The sequence below is a fragment of the Magallana gigas genome, chromosome 5 (assembly GCF_963853765.1).
Source record: "Magallana gigas chromosome 5, xbMagGiga1.1, whole genome shotgun sequence".
Taxonomy (NCBI): Eukaryota; Metazoa; Mollusca; class Bivalvia; order Ostreida; family Ostreidae; genus Magallana; species Magallana gigas.
Genome location: NC_088857.1, coordinates 39,590,863 through 39,603,861, shown reverse-complemented (window position 1 = coordinate 39,603,861; position 12,999 = coordinate 39,590,863). Strand labels below are relative to the sequence as shown.

The window sequence follows — 12,999 nt, the reverse complement described above, 5'->3', positions numbered from 1 at the left end:
GATAGCATAATTCTGCGTAAATTTTCTGAGGCATACAATAATGTCTATTTTATTTCAAATATTGTACTCTTAAAGTCTCATTTGATTATAATGTCATAAAATCTCAATAGCAATGCTCACACATTTAACTACAGAAAAATCATTACAAAAAATGAAATTTCCCTTAAAATAATCTAAATATTACCATCTTTATTTTGTTTAATGTGTTTAACTTTCATAAATGGTATCAAAACATTTTCTTAAAGCTGACATGAATTCATAAAGGCATTTGGTCGCCATATTAGTTTCGATCGCTTCTCTTCTTCCACTGAGGTATATATACCAGGCGAGAAAGTTACGGTCGGTTGCTTTCCGATTGAGGCATTCAGGTTGCACGGACTTCTAAATGCATGAACTACACATTGTAGTAAAATGTTTGTAATAAAGAATAAAGGAAACAACAACCAATAAAACTCAAAATATATTTATTTGTAGAGAAAATTTCCAAGGTACCCGTATACTTTTGTACAGATAGTGCTGTCTTACCGGTACAGTACTTCGCATGCACATCGAACACGTGTGTCCTTCATACAGAGTGCATAGTGGCTGCATCTTTTTGAAAACCCCGGCGGCACTACATCCAACACAGTAGCTAAATGATAATAAAGCAAAGAAAGTAAAAACGTAGCATCGTTTCCATCGCTTTATACAAAAACGTTCCGTTTCATCTCATGTGCGATGTTATAACTTACACAGGAAAACGGTCTACAATTATCGAGGATTTTTGAATTGGAAGTATATGTGCCTGGATTTTAGTCTGTCTAAAAGTTTTGTCGTTCATAGAATATTCCTTGTCAGAACAGTGGTTGTCATATTATTTTTGTTCAAAACGCGTTTCAGAACGTCTTTTCGTCCAAGGTAACGTGTTCGGGTGTATGAAATACCTAACTGAATGCGGTGAAGCATGAATAGTGCTCTCGGCCTTAAATAGGGGGTTTGTTGTGATGAGCAGAACAATAGAAATCGACAACTAATACTGTGTTTTCATCAATATTCGTTGAATACCAATTTTCGTGGATTTCGTTGTTAAGTTGTTCCACAAAATTAAATGTTCATTGTAGTGCAATTTCTATTAATATTTTGTATTGATATGCAGGTTGGCCACGAATTTACGTATCCTTGAAACTGTGATTTTTATTTTAACCACGAAAATTGATACCCTCGAATATTAATGAAACCACAATATGGCGGTAGTCGGCGAAAAGGGAAATAATGCGTATTTATGAATTCATGTGAGCTTTAAAGGGTATAAATAAACTGTAGTTCGAACACTTTAATTGGGCCGAAAAAATGCACAAAGAAAACTACATTTGGCCTTCTTACAAAAGTTTGAGTCATGCATTTCTTATTGAAAATTTTTGATGAAAATACAAGATACCTTTATTCTAATAATATTAATAATTGACATTGTTTGCTTTTTCTTTTCAACAGATTAAAGTTTCATTTCAAAAGGTTGGTCACACCCATGAGGGTGTTGACCAGATGATTTCAAGGATATCGCAAGAAAGTGTTTGCCTACTCTTCCCATCCTCCGGGATTTGGCAAGAGAGGCATACCACTCCATGTCAAATGTTTGACGTCTTGAGAGCACATGCATCTGGGACTACAGACAGATGTTGATTTCATCAAAAGTTCAACTCGTTGGCCACAGCAGCCCCACCCAGCTTAAATTCGTGAAAGAAGGGGATAAAGTGCTGATGCATTTCAAGGAATGGCATCTCAAGTCCACAACATATCAGGCCGTTGACGTCACCAGCTGCGTACCAAAATGAGCTAGAGTCAATTCAGCAGATTGCAAAAAAAAGGAAGAAAGGTTTTTTAATCCATTAAAAGAGGACTAAAGAAATGGCAAGATGGTGTGGAAATGACAGAGGACCAGATAAACTAGTGGAAGGAGCATATTTACATGTAAAAGGAGAGATAACTGCCATTGCATTCAGCAAAAAGGGCAAGTTTCAATGTCCAGAAGTCCAGAGGAAGTACCAACAGTTGCAGTTCTGGAAATGCAGATCCTGCAAGAATATATTAGGAAGGGTTCAACGGTAAAGCACATTTGCCTTACCTATATACTTATATAAGCTTATACTTTTAATTATCCTATTACAGTTTCTGTGCAATCTTATGTTTGCCAGTCCACTTTAAAGCTACTCGTTATATCTTACTAATCACAAATAGCCAAGCAGCTTACAGCTACATGTCCAAAAATACGTCAAAGAATTCTGACTTTGCCATATCAAAATTAATGTAATTGTTTGTTTTTTAAAATTCAACTATATATATATATATATATATAATTTTAACATAAACATGGTATTCATTGAATATATTTTAACAACTTTTCAGGTGAAAGTGGTTCATCGCAGGGCTTGAGGAAGGAGGAGGCAGCCAAAAATTGAAAAAGTCAACAATCGATCATGTTAAATTATTGGTTTTTTTTATTTGTTTTTCTTATATGGGATTTTTCTTAAAATGGCACTCTGTTTATATTCGTTGCCACTATTCGTTCCTTTAAATCTATGTAAAAAAGACTGATAGATTACATTATTTCCTATGTCACTTATTACATTAGATCTGATTGGTTAAAAAGCCGAGTGTAAATTTCCGTATCACCTGCTGAAGCAGGGTGATGATAAAATGTGACGTCACAATGCACTTCTTGTTGGTCAACATAACGTAATATTAAATGAAGTGATATAATAAATAATTTGTCAAATTCCATATCTCTTAATATTTCAGCTAATAGTGTGAGTAATGATTTTCAGCACAATTTCAATTAATATTAATTTTTTGTTCTTTGTATCGGACTTATATCACTGGTAAAACAATATTAATTCAAAATTGGTAAAACATAGGAAATATATAGTTCGTTATCCAGGTCCAACCAAGGGTGTACGGGGATTTACCTGGTGTTGTGTTCTATACACTCTAATGCCTGCGGCTTCAGGCCGTATGGAATACAACCCGGGGTAAATCTCTGTTCACCCTTGATTGGACCTGGATAACTAATAATATCATTGTAGTTTATAAGACGTGTATTGAACTTGACCGCACTGGAATATCAAATAGATGTAATGTGAAGGATATAAAGGCAAGCTATCACAAATTCTTGATATTATGAATAATAAACTGTCATAATGCTGTTGTATTATAATAATATTGTGGGGTTTTTTTTAATTTGATTACTTAATTGTTGATATAAATATACATGTAATTGAATTTCTATGGAAATAGCTACATATTTTGATCCACACCGTGATCCTTCATCAAGTTAAAGCTGCTTGGTTTGATTTTCTGTCCCAAAAAATACACAGATTTGTTTTTTGCACTACAAAATTTAATGTACATGTTTACTTCTTTAAAATATCAAAGTTAAATTTTTGTTAGTTTTAAAGCCATGTCTAATCTACTCAGAAAAGATAATTTTCTTATTCAAAATTGGTCATGTGAGAGAGCTCAAAAGATGCTTAATATGCACTACTTTATGGTAGTAGAAATCATTTTCTCTCTCTTGGTTTTAGGATATATGGGTAGAAGTGCTTCATCATGTTCAGAACGAACATGAATGGGCATTGTCATATGTCAGTCTGTCTCCAGGATCGTGCTCCCATGGTGAATTAGAAGAAAACAGGGACAAAGAATGGATAGAGAAAGGAAGCCCAGCACATCTAGCCCTGACCAAAATCGTACTTGACAAGCGCTTCCTGAATAATATCCACTACGTTCTTAATTTCAGGTATAAATTATCAGAATGCCTTATTCTGTGTGTAATTATTATTGTATGTACAGTTTACTGACTGAACTTCTTTTTTTCTTTTAAGGAGTACATCAAATTTAGAGATTTTTAATAACCATATTCTCATGTATGCATTCAAGAGGATATCATATTCACCACCAGTATACAGAGCAGGAAACATCTTGGCAGCTCTTGACTACAATTTGAGTGTGGATCTTCCAACAGATACTCGAAAGGATGGTACAACAAGGTAAAATATTTGGGATTTCACATATACTTTCAGGTATATGTAACTGTAAGAATTAATATACAGCAATACTGTATCTCATACATTGTCTAGTACTGAGCACTGGTCGAAAGTTATTTTTGCGATTTTATTCTCTTAAGAGTTACTGCTCTCATGTTAATGCTGAAAGGTTAACCCTAAATTTTTATCAGTCCTTAATTACATGTCTTATTTTTATTCAGATATCATAGGACTTATTCCAAGAAGACTGGTAGGTGGACTGTATGTAGTCCAGAGAAAAATCCAGAAGACCTACAGCCATGTTTCCGAGATCATGAGGAGGATTCTCCAAAGTCGCTTGGAGTCGGTGGGAGGAATGCACCAGGCAGCTGAACTTACAGAAAGAGACCCTCGTCACATTTCCATAACAATCGCCCCAAAGTCACCACCTCCAACGACTGAACTTGTGGCCAAGAAAAAATCCAGATTTGAATAAACAGACTTTCAATTTCTTATGACAGGCTCAAGTGAGCTGGTCTGTTCAAATTTTGTCCGCCGTTTATCGTCAGAATAATAAAAAATGTTTCAAAAATTGTTAGAAATATTTAAAGCACACATATTTTAAAGCCAGATGAAGGTGAGAATCAAAATCTGCATATAAAAGTAACAGTCTGGGCTGCTGTCATTCATTACGAGTGAGACGCCCCAAAATCATTGACATATCAATATATTTTTCTTTATATTTTTGGGGAATAATTGAAATTGGTAGTTGTATTTTTTTAATGTTTATGTCTCATTTTGTTAGGTGCACAAATACAATAAACTGAATTAAACTAAAATGACTAAGATAGCTAAATGTTGATGATGGCTTTTAGTCCGTTGAAATAAATAGATTGACAATGTGTACTGAGATTTCATTGTTTGTGTTCGACTAGATATATACCGGTACTTGTAATTATATAGCCATTCTTGTACCAAACGCTGCTTAGAGTTAATGCCAATATTGCTAGAATGAGCAATGTAGCCCCTGGGCCTCTTGTTTTATGATGTATAGTTTCAAAGTGGATCCTTTTTATTGAATGTCAGTTATGTTTTAATTGCAATTATTGCACATCATTTAGTCTTCTTCTCTCATCATTCAGGTTTTGCTTGGTTTACCTATTTCTGTTTGCTTTATTAAAAATGCACTTGCTTTGTATTGCATTAAATATTGACCAAATTCATTGTAATGGTGTGACAATTTGTAACATCTCAAAAAGCTGCTGTGTATCAAATAACTTTCGTTTTCTTTCATTTGTATGTTCATTACATGTGCAATCAAAGAAAAAGAATAGTGAGAATTCATTAAATAAAACATTTATTTGATGAAAGTTTCTTATTAAGCAAGTCTCCCGGGATGAATCCGACGTATTGTCCAGAAGGCTCTGGGTATTTGTCCCTATTTTTCCACACCACACAGCTAGGAATGACCTTCCTCTGCCCTGCTCCAAGCTTTCCATAGGTCCATAAGATAAAATGTCTGTAGGCAGCATGCCTGTTGGCCCTATTGTAGTTCTCATCAGCAGGGAGAGCTAACACATCTTCCCTGTATAGTCTGGCCAAGGCGAGAACAGCTTCGTCCAAGCACAACACATGAAAATCCTGTTTGTTAAAAAGAAACTAATCAATGTTATTAAAAGTGTTGCACCTAGGAAAAGGCTTATTAAAATTTCATTTTGTATATTAATTTGTATTATTTTGAAAATTATCCTTAATTAAGGTTACAATTAGTACATACAGGCAAGAGGGTTGTGCAGTTTTCTGGAGCCTTTCTGCATCAGACCTTTTCCTCCTCTGTTGGCATATCTCTGCACTTGGTGCAAGTGCACCAAGAGGGAACTCCAGGTCGAGGTGGCTGTGGTGTGTCAGGCATGTGGTTTGATTCCTCCAAAATGTCTCATATGAAGCTGGCAGATCTGGTGGCTCTTTGAACCAGCATGTTTTGACATTGTTCCAGTGTCATGTTTTGAACATGTCTCTGAATAAAATAGTAATAAAAATATTGACAAATTGATGTTTAATTTTCCCATGTACATGTGAAAATTTAGTTTTTTAAACAAAAATGTCTTGTAAAACTTCTATTTATATAGTCTAGCATCCATAAATTTACCTTTGCGACTTCTTCCCTGTTTTGTGTCTGCCCAAGGGCAATGAAATCCCGCCTGTCTTTCTGCCTCTCTGTTCCTCTCGCCCCACCTCGCAATATCCTACCCCGTCCCCGACCGCGTCCACTGGTAGATCTAGATCTCCCTCTAACAGACCTACATCTTCCTCTACCACGACGTACAAAAGAATCCCCGGCAGTTGACGAAGATGACTAAAATATTACAAAAATAATGTATTGTCTTTGCCGTATTCATTGCACTGTCTTACATGTATTTACCCCTTAGGAGCCCCTTCGTCATTTTTCCCGCTACTACATCACTTCTCAAAGTGACGTTTCTGATAGTTTTTAATGTCATTCTACATATAATTTATCAACCAGAATGCTTTTTCGCCTAACTTAATATGTATCTTTTGGAAATATCCAACAAAAACATCAATTATCTTACATGCTAAAACACGTTTTACAAACCTCAGTTTCCATGTCTTGTTGTGAAATTGAAAGTCACGTGATCTTCTCTGTTGAATATTCAAACTTCCTCTCGGCGTATTTTGTATAGTAAACAAAGTTTGTTTCTCGTTTTAAACTTGTAAACATCGTTTTCATAATCGAACAAACTAATGTACTCTGTCCCGAGTTTTTGCTTCCACCACTTTTTGCTTGATATTTCAATAATAGTAAATACCTTTGTGCTCAAACTACGTTCATCCAATAATATAAAAAATGTCCAGATTATCTGTTTTGAAACGCCCCCTCTACCGCCTCAGGTTTCAATACACATCCAAAAATTGAAAGTCTACGGAGATTTTGGATTGCAACAGCCATTAATAAGCCCGGATGATAACGTTAAAAAATTGCGCGATGTATTCCGAGTGTATTCTGAATGGAGAAAAGATGTAAGCATTCCCTATTATAAATCTCCGTAAGGAATCTGTTTTCGTTCCTGTGAATTTTTCTGAGTGGAAAGGGATAATTGTTCAATGAAGATATCTTGGATATATTCCCTTTTAACGATTTCAACTGTATTTCTTTCACAGGTATGTGTAATTTTATTAAAAACATCAAAAAGTGATGGAAGTAATAACTTGGGACAGACTAAAGTATATTCATATAAATACATATACAACACAAAATCGATGTTTTTATTGCATCAAAAAAATATGCCTCAAAATCGGACCAAGCAGCTTGAAGAAACATCATGTTCATTCAAGGTCATGACCTCAAATAATGGTCTGGACCCCCTTGTACATGTTATCAATATATTTTTAAACTGTTGAAATTTCTATATGTAGCCGGTGTTTAAATGATGAAAAAGTCCGATTGTAGGTTATTCTCATTTATTAACCTGACCCCAGGCTACAAAATGGGATCAGCCCTACAATAATCAACATAGATATTAATATACAATATGACAAATAACAATTTCATTTGCGTGTTCACACGTATTTGCTATTTGAATAAAACACACAGTCCCACAGCCTTTCACATTTGTAATAAAATAATTGGCTATAAAATAATAATCTAGAATTACATATAATACCAATGTAATAATGTGCATATCTAAGGATATCGTACCGATTTATGGAATCGAGCTGAGTCTTCATAAACATCTCTGGGCAATGTAGCTGTCACAATTACCTATATATGGAACAGTGCAGTATTTCAATCAAATGGTTCATGAAATATTAAAGGATAGAATACAGCGTTACAAGTAAACTTTAAAATTACGTTTTCATTATTTATAAAGTGAAATTATCAGAATACTAAATTAATATATATGTATAACAGACTACAAAAATATTCAATAACATGCACTCAAAAACTACTTACTGTGCGTGCTGTAAATAACTATTTATGTTAGTGGCTTGAATCATGATCTGCCTACGCCTTGAGTTGTAACTGATCTGGTCACTCTCAGAACCTGTTCATTGGTTTTTATAAAATTCATGACCCGCCAAAGTGGCTAGGCCTTGATTTTCACAGGATTTTATCACGTGACCAACCAACTTCACATCCCGGTGAACTTTTTAAATTGCTGTTTATTTCTTAATTAAACATGCATCGTGTTACCTTTTAAATGAAAAAAAAAATCAGTCATTGTGATAGCTCCCATTGCCTGCACTGTTTCGGGGAAGGCAACTCTTAAACCTTAGATATGACGTCAAGCAACCAAACAACGATCTACACATCAAGTCAATCGTTAAATGGATTTACAATACGTTCTGAAATTAAAAAAAAATACTACATACATGTTATTTTTTTCCAAATCAATATTATGTAATTAAATATTAACCACTCATTTTTTCTAGCATTTTTTTCCAATAGAGTTAAGTATAAAACAACACAAAACATGATATTAAAATGATGATGACGCAAATATATACACAAATGCAATATACATCTGTTGAATTTTCAAAACATCGCATAGCAATATCAACATTGTTTAGACCATAACGGTATATGTCAGAGAAATTGCACTGCATAAAAACTTTATGCGGTCAAATAGGTTACTTGTACCCCACTACACCACTTACTCCGATTATAATCTGAATGAATGAACTCTGAGTAAACCAATTTCTACTCTTGGCACTATTTGCTTTATATTACACTTTAATTATAAAAGAGTATTTCAGATAAATAATGTTCAATGAATTTGAGCTATATTTCCAAGTTAGATGTTTGAAAGACCAAAACAAAGTCACCGCAAAAGTTTTTTATTCTTAAGAATTACGACTTTCACACTGATGTATGTATGGAGCAATCTTAAAATATTATGTGTCAAGTTTCATTCATTTTCGATCATCTTATAATTATTGTTTATGAAAAATTGCTCCAGTTTTAATTAGTTTATATGGCTGTTAAAATTAGTAAATGACACCCAAAAGACTTTCTCATAAGATTGTTTTTCCCCACTGGTAACCAAAAAGATCTATACGGTTCTACTTAGAATCGTAGAATAAATTGAATTCCGTTTCTTTAATTTCGACTTAATTTGTGATTTTCATGTTCAGAACTAGCATTTATTTGATTCAAATCTTAATTTTAGCATATACTTCGCAATTTAGAGTATATTTTGGAAATATTTAAAAAAAAAATGTTCACACGCTTTTGTCGTTTGCTCTTAGATCAATTGTACTCAAGTTCAAACGGGTTTTTTCAGTTTTTAGTTTCCTGGAAAGCAGGTGTGTATACTAGAAAAATATACCTACTTGATCACAGGACTTTTATGTGACACTACTTAGAGCATATACATATATTAACAAACAAGGAAGTGAAATACTAGATGATTTCCGAAAGTTTACTGCTATAGAATAAATACAGACGAATGTCATTGTCAAACATGTAAGCAGATCATTCAAACATACAGTATATGTATGATCTATTTAGTTTTTATTACTTAAATCATATTTATTTCATGGAAGTGGAAAGTGGAGATGAAAAAGTGGAAATGACCACCTGATTAGAGAATTTCCCTCTGAAAAAGAAAGAACTTCGGCTAAATAATCGAAAAGAACAGAAAATAAGGTTCATAGATTCAAATGTATAAATAAAATCAATGAAGTTTAAATAAAATGGAATGACCGAAATAACCTATATAACGAATCTTAAATATGCAAAAATTAAAAACCTGTATCCTGTTGTTCACTAGCTGAAACGTGTATTGTCTAAGTTCATCGTTTGTTTAATATTCAAGTCTCTTCTGTGTACTTACAATTATTTACAGATATTGATATTTTTATACGATGCGCATTTTGCAAATGAATACAAACTTAGGAGAAAGTTTGTTTCATTTCTATCAATAACGTTCTTCACATGTTGGAATCAATTTTGCCACAACAGAAGAGAAAATCCCAGGAAACTGTTGATGTCTTTTTAAAAAGAGAAATATATATACAAACAAGTCGCTTTTGAATGCAGATATCTCACAGAAACTAAAAAAAATAATTGAAAAAGAGAAATTTTGAAAATTTATTTTATTTCGTTTAAATTCACTGTACAGTATATGACAAACACGCCTTCGAAGTTTTAAGACAGGAAATCCTAAGCCGAAACGATTTCCTATCTCTTTATTGCTAGTTCACAGTGGTAAAATTTGAAGAGAAAAACACGATTTAAGAAAATTATAATTTCTTTACCTTTTCAGCCTTGCACACCGTAGCATATAAATACATTCATTTGCGATGCCTAATATAGCTGCATTGACTCTGGTTCAATTATTGCATTAAGAGACATAGACTGAGAGAGTAACATAAAATTTGTTTCAAATGATTATGTTATTAATCTGTTCTTGATTTAAAAATATATTTTTCAGCGACAGATTCCCTTTGGAACAGTTGTAGTATTGTATTAGAGCTAAACAAGGTTTTATAATTATTATAATATACTAGACTTTGACCTGTGCGTGCACGGGTTGACATTACATATAATATCGGAAATTAACGAAATAGGAAAATCGACACACCGTATTGTTGACATTTACATAACCAAGCTTTAAGCATACAATAATGCTATTAATTTCACTACAGTCTGCTTAGTTAGAATAATCTAACTGTGTCTCGGGACAGGCATTCACCACAGTTAAAATGCCTTCCATATACCGGTAATGTGGCACAAATTTTCAGAATCGCTCCGAAACGATTTTGGAGAAATTTATGAAGCTGCATAGAACACAACAGTCAAATTATTCATAACAAACCATTTTGAGGCTGTATATTAAGTTTCATCTAAAACGTTGATTCATATTGATGTAAAATCCAACACTCGTTCACCAACGTGTTTTCCTCGCTTCAAATTACACACCATGTTGACATTCGGAACTCTCGGGATTTTTCATATTAAAATGCACTGAGTAAGAGTTATCTCCTGTATTTTCTTTGATGAACAGAATATATAGCAAATTTTCAATTAAAAATTTACACGTATTTGTATTATCGTTTCTGGGTTTATCCATGCAAAGGTGATATTGTGGAAACATAAACTAAAGAGTCTTCCGTGATTTAGCGTGAATGCGCAAGATTCTAAAATCCAAATGATTTCCAGATTTTTTAAAGGAATTTACGTTAATTATTAATGAGCGAAGCTTGATTGAGAAAAAAAAACAAATTGATAATCATATAAACAAAAGACAGTACTCCTCCGATTTATCGGTATTAAAGCCCAAAAATTCGAGTCTATTATTTTGATATAGTAGTATAGATATTATACATGTAGAGGCAAATTACAACAATAATAAAAACCATGGTTCTATACCATAATTTCTGGCTACGCATCCGATTTTTGGATCACATGTCTGAGTGTTGTTACAATAACACTTTTCCCGACAACCATGCCCAAAATATTCTTTTGGACAAGAGAAAGAACAGTTAACTCCAAATGACCCGAGGCAGACTGTAAAAGAATTCAACGGAATTTAAAAGCGTGTGTCATACAAAATATATGAAAAGAATTCTGAATAATCTTTACTTTATCAAAAGAAATTAATTTGAAAATAAGAACCAAATGATTTTCATTTTTCCATCAAATAAACCGATTAACATCAATTATACATATACTTGATACAAATAAATAAAATCAAATTACTTTAAAGAACATTTCAGGAATATATCTTATACATGTACATGTATCACAATTGTTAAAAATATACGTTATAATGCTGTTCATATTTTGATGATATTTCAGATTACATGTACATCACCATTCTTACGTTTACATAACCTCAATTCAACATCTCTGTAATAATCTACACAGCAGGAACCATTTTTCTGTAAACTAGTATGCCAAAAGAAATCAAAATTATCAATTTCATCATTCAAAAATGCAAAATTTACTAATACGTGCATAAGTCAAAGGAATATATTCACTATTTTCGCTACATCTCTTCAAATTTGTTTTTCAAAATTATTTTTATGTTAAAATGATTTACAAATTTATGGTATTATATTCAAGGAAAATGTTGACCACAGGATGAATCTCTGCCATTCAGTCAACTGAATGTTAACTGAATGGTCTGGAAAGGCGACTGAATCTATGCCATTCAGTCAAATTTCAGTTACCTTTCAGTCACATTTTAGTTGGCAGAGATTCATCCTGTGGACGTCAAATGTCATGTTTAAAGTGAGAGATAAATATTCTTAGTCGCTTGTCTTCTTTACTTACAAAAAATACTTAAAAAATAACCTTTAAATCTTTATGCAAGGTTACCAATTAATTATACATTATTAAAATCGTTATTGAAACAATAAAAATTAAAAAATAAATCTTGAGAATGGTTTAACCCAAAGCGTTACTATGCCTCTAAAACGCTACAATAACATATAAGTAAAAAGGTATACCTACCAATTACTGTCAATGCTCCCAACCGAAGCCCACAGAAAAATAAGGTGACAAATTATAAAAATGCAATCACAACCGAGCATTTTAAACTCTGTATTACGTGCCGATCAGTCAACAACAGAAAAAAGGAAAATAATTTTTTGGGATTATAAAGTGTTCTTCATTTGTTAGTAGGCTTTAAAAGGAAATATAGATGCAAGAAGTGCAGTGCGAGCATTTCAAAATAGTGAATAAAATTGTATTCATCTAGTATATCAGAAAATATTTTTTATGGAAAGCATTCGAATGTTATTACTTTAGACCTTATCAAACAATTTAATATATTTGCGTATTATTCATATTTATCAAGGCGTTTTATCTTCATCCAAGATGTTTTTTAAACAGATTTTGACCCGTGCGTGCACGGGTTGACATTGCATATGATATTGGACATTTACGAAATAGATACATCAACACACCGTATTGTTGACATTTACATAACCGAGCTTTAACGCTACAATAATGCTATTAATTCATCTACACTCT

At 32.9% G+C, this 12,999-nt stretch overlaps 1 long non-coding RNA gene across 4 annotated transcripts; it reads right to left on the bottom strand.

The window, feature by feature from the left end:
* Positions 1-5,454: 5,454 nt before the first annotated feature.
* Positions 5,455-12,587, bottom strand: LOC136275853 (uncharacterized). 4 transcript variants are annotated; one of them, XR_010714352.1, is made up of 9 exons: positions 12,478-12,587; positions 11,846-11,910; positions 11,392-11,529; positions 7,972-8,363; positions 7,717-7,779; positions 6,613-7,516; positions 6,148-6,354; positions 5,776-6,015; positions 5,455-5,639 (listed from the first exon to the last, which is right to left on the bottom strand). It is a non-coding gene; the product is annotated as an uncharacterized lncRNA (long non-coding RNA). The 4 variants fall into 4 exon arrangements; XR_010714353.1 differs by having other exon boundaries at positions 5,763-6,015; positions 6,148-7,516; XR_010714354.1 differs by having other exon boundaries at positions 5,772-6,015; positions 6,148-7,516.
* Between the last annotated feature and the right edge of the window lie 412 nt (positions 12,588-12,999).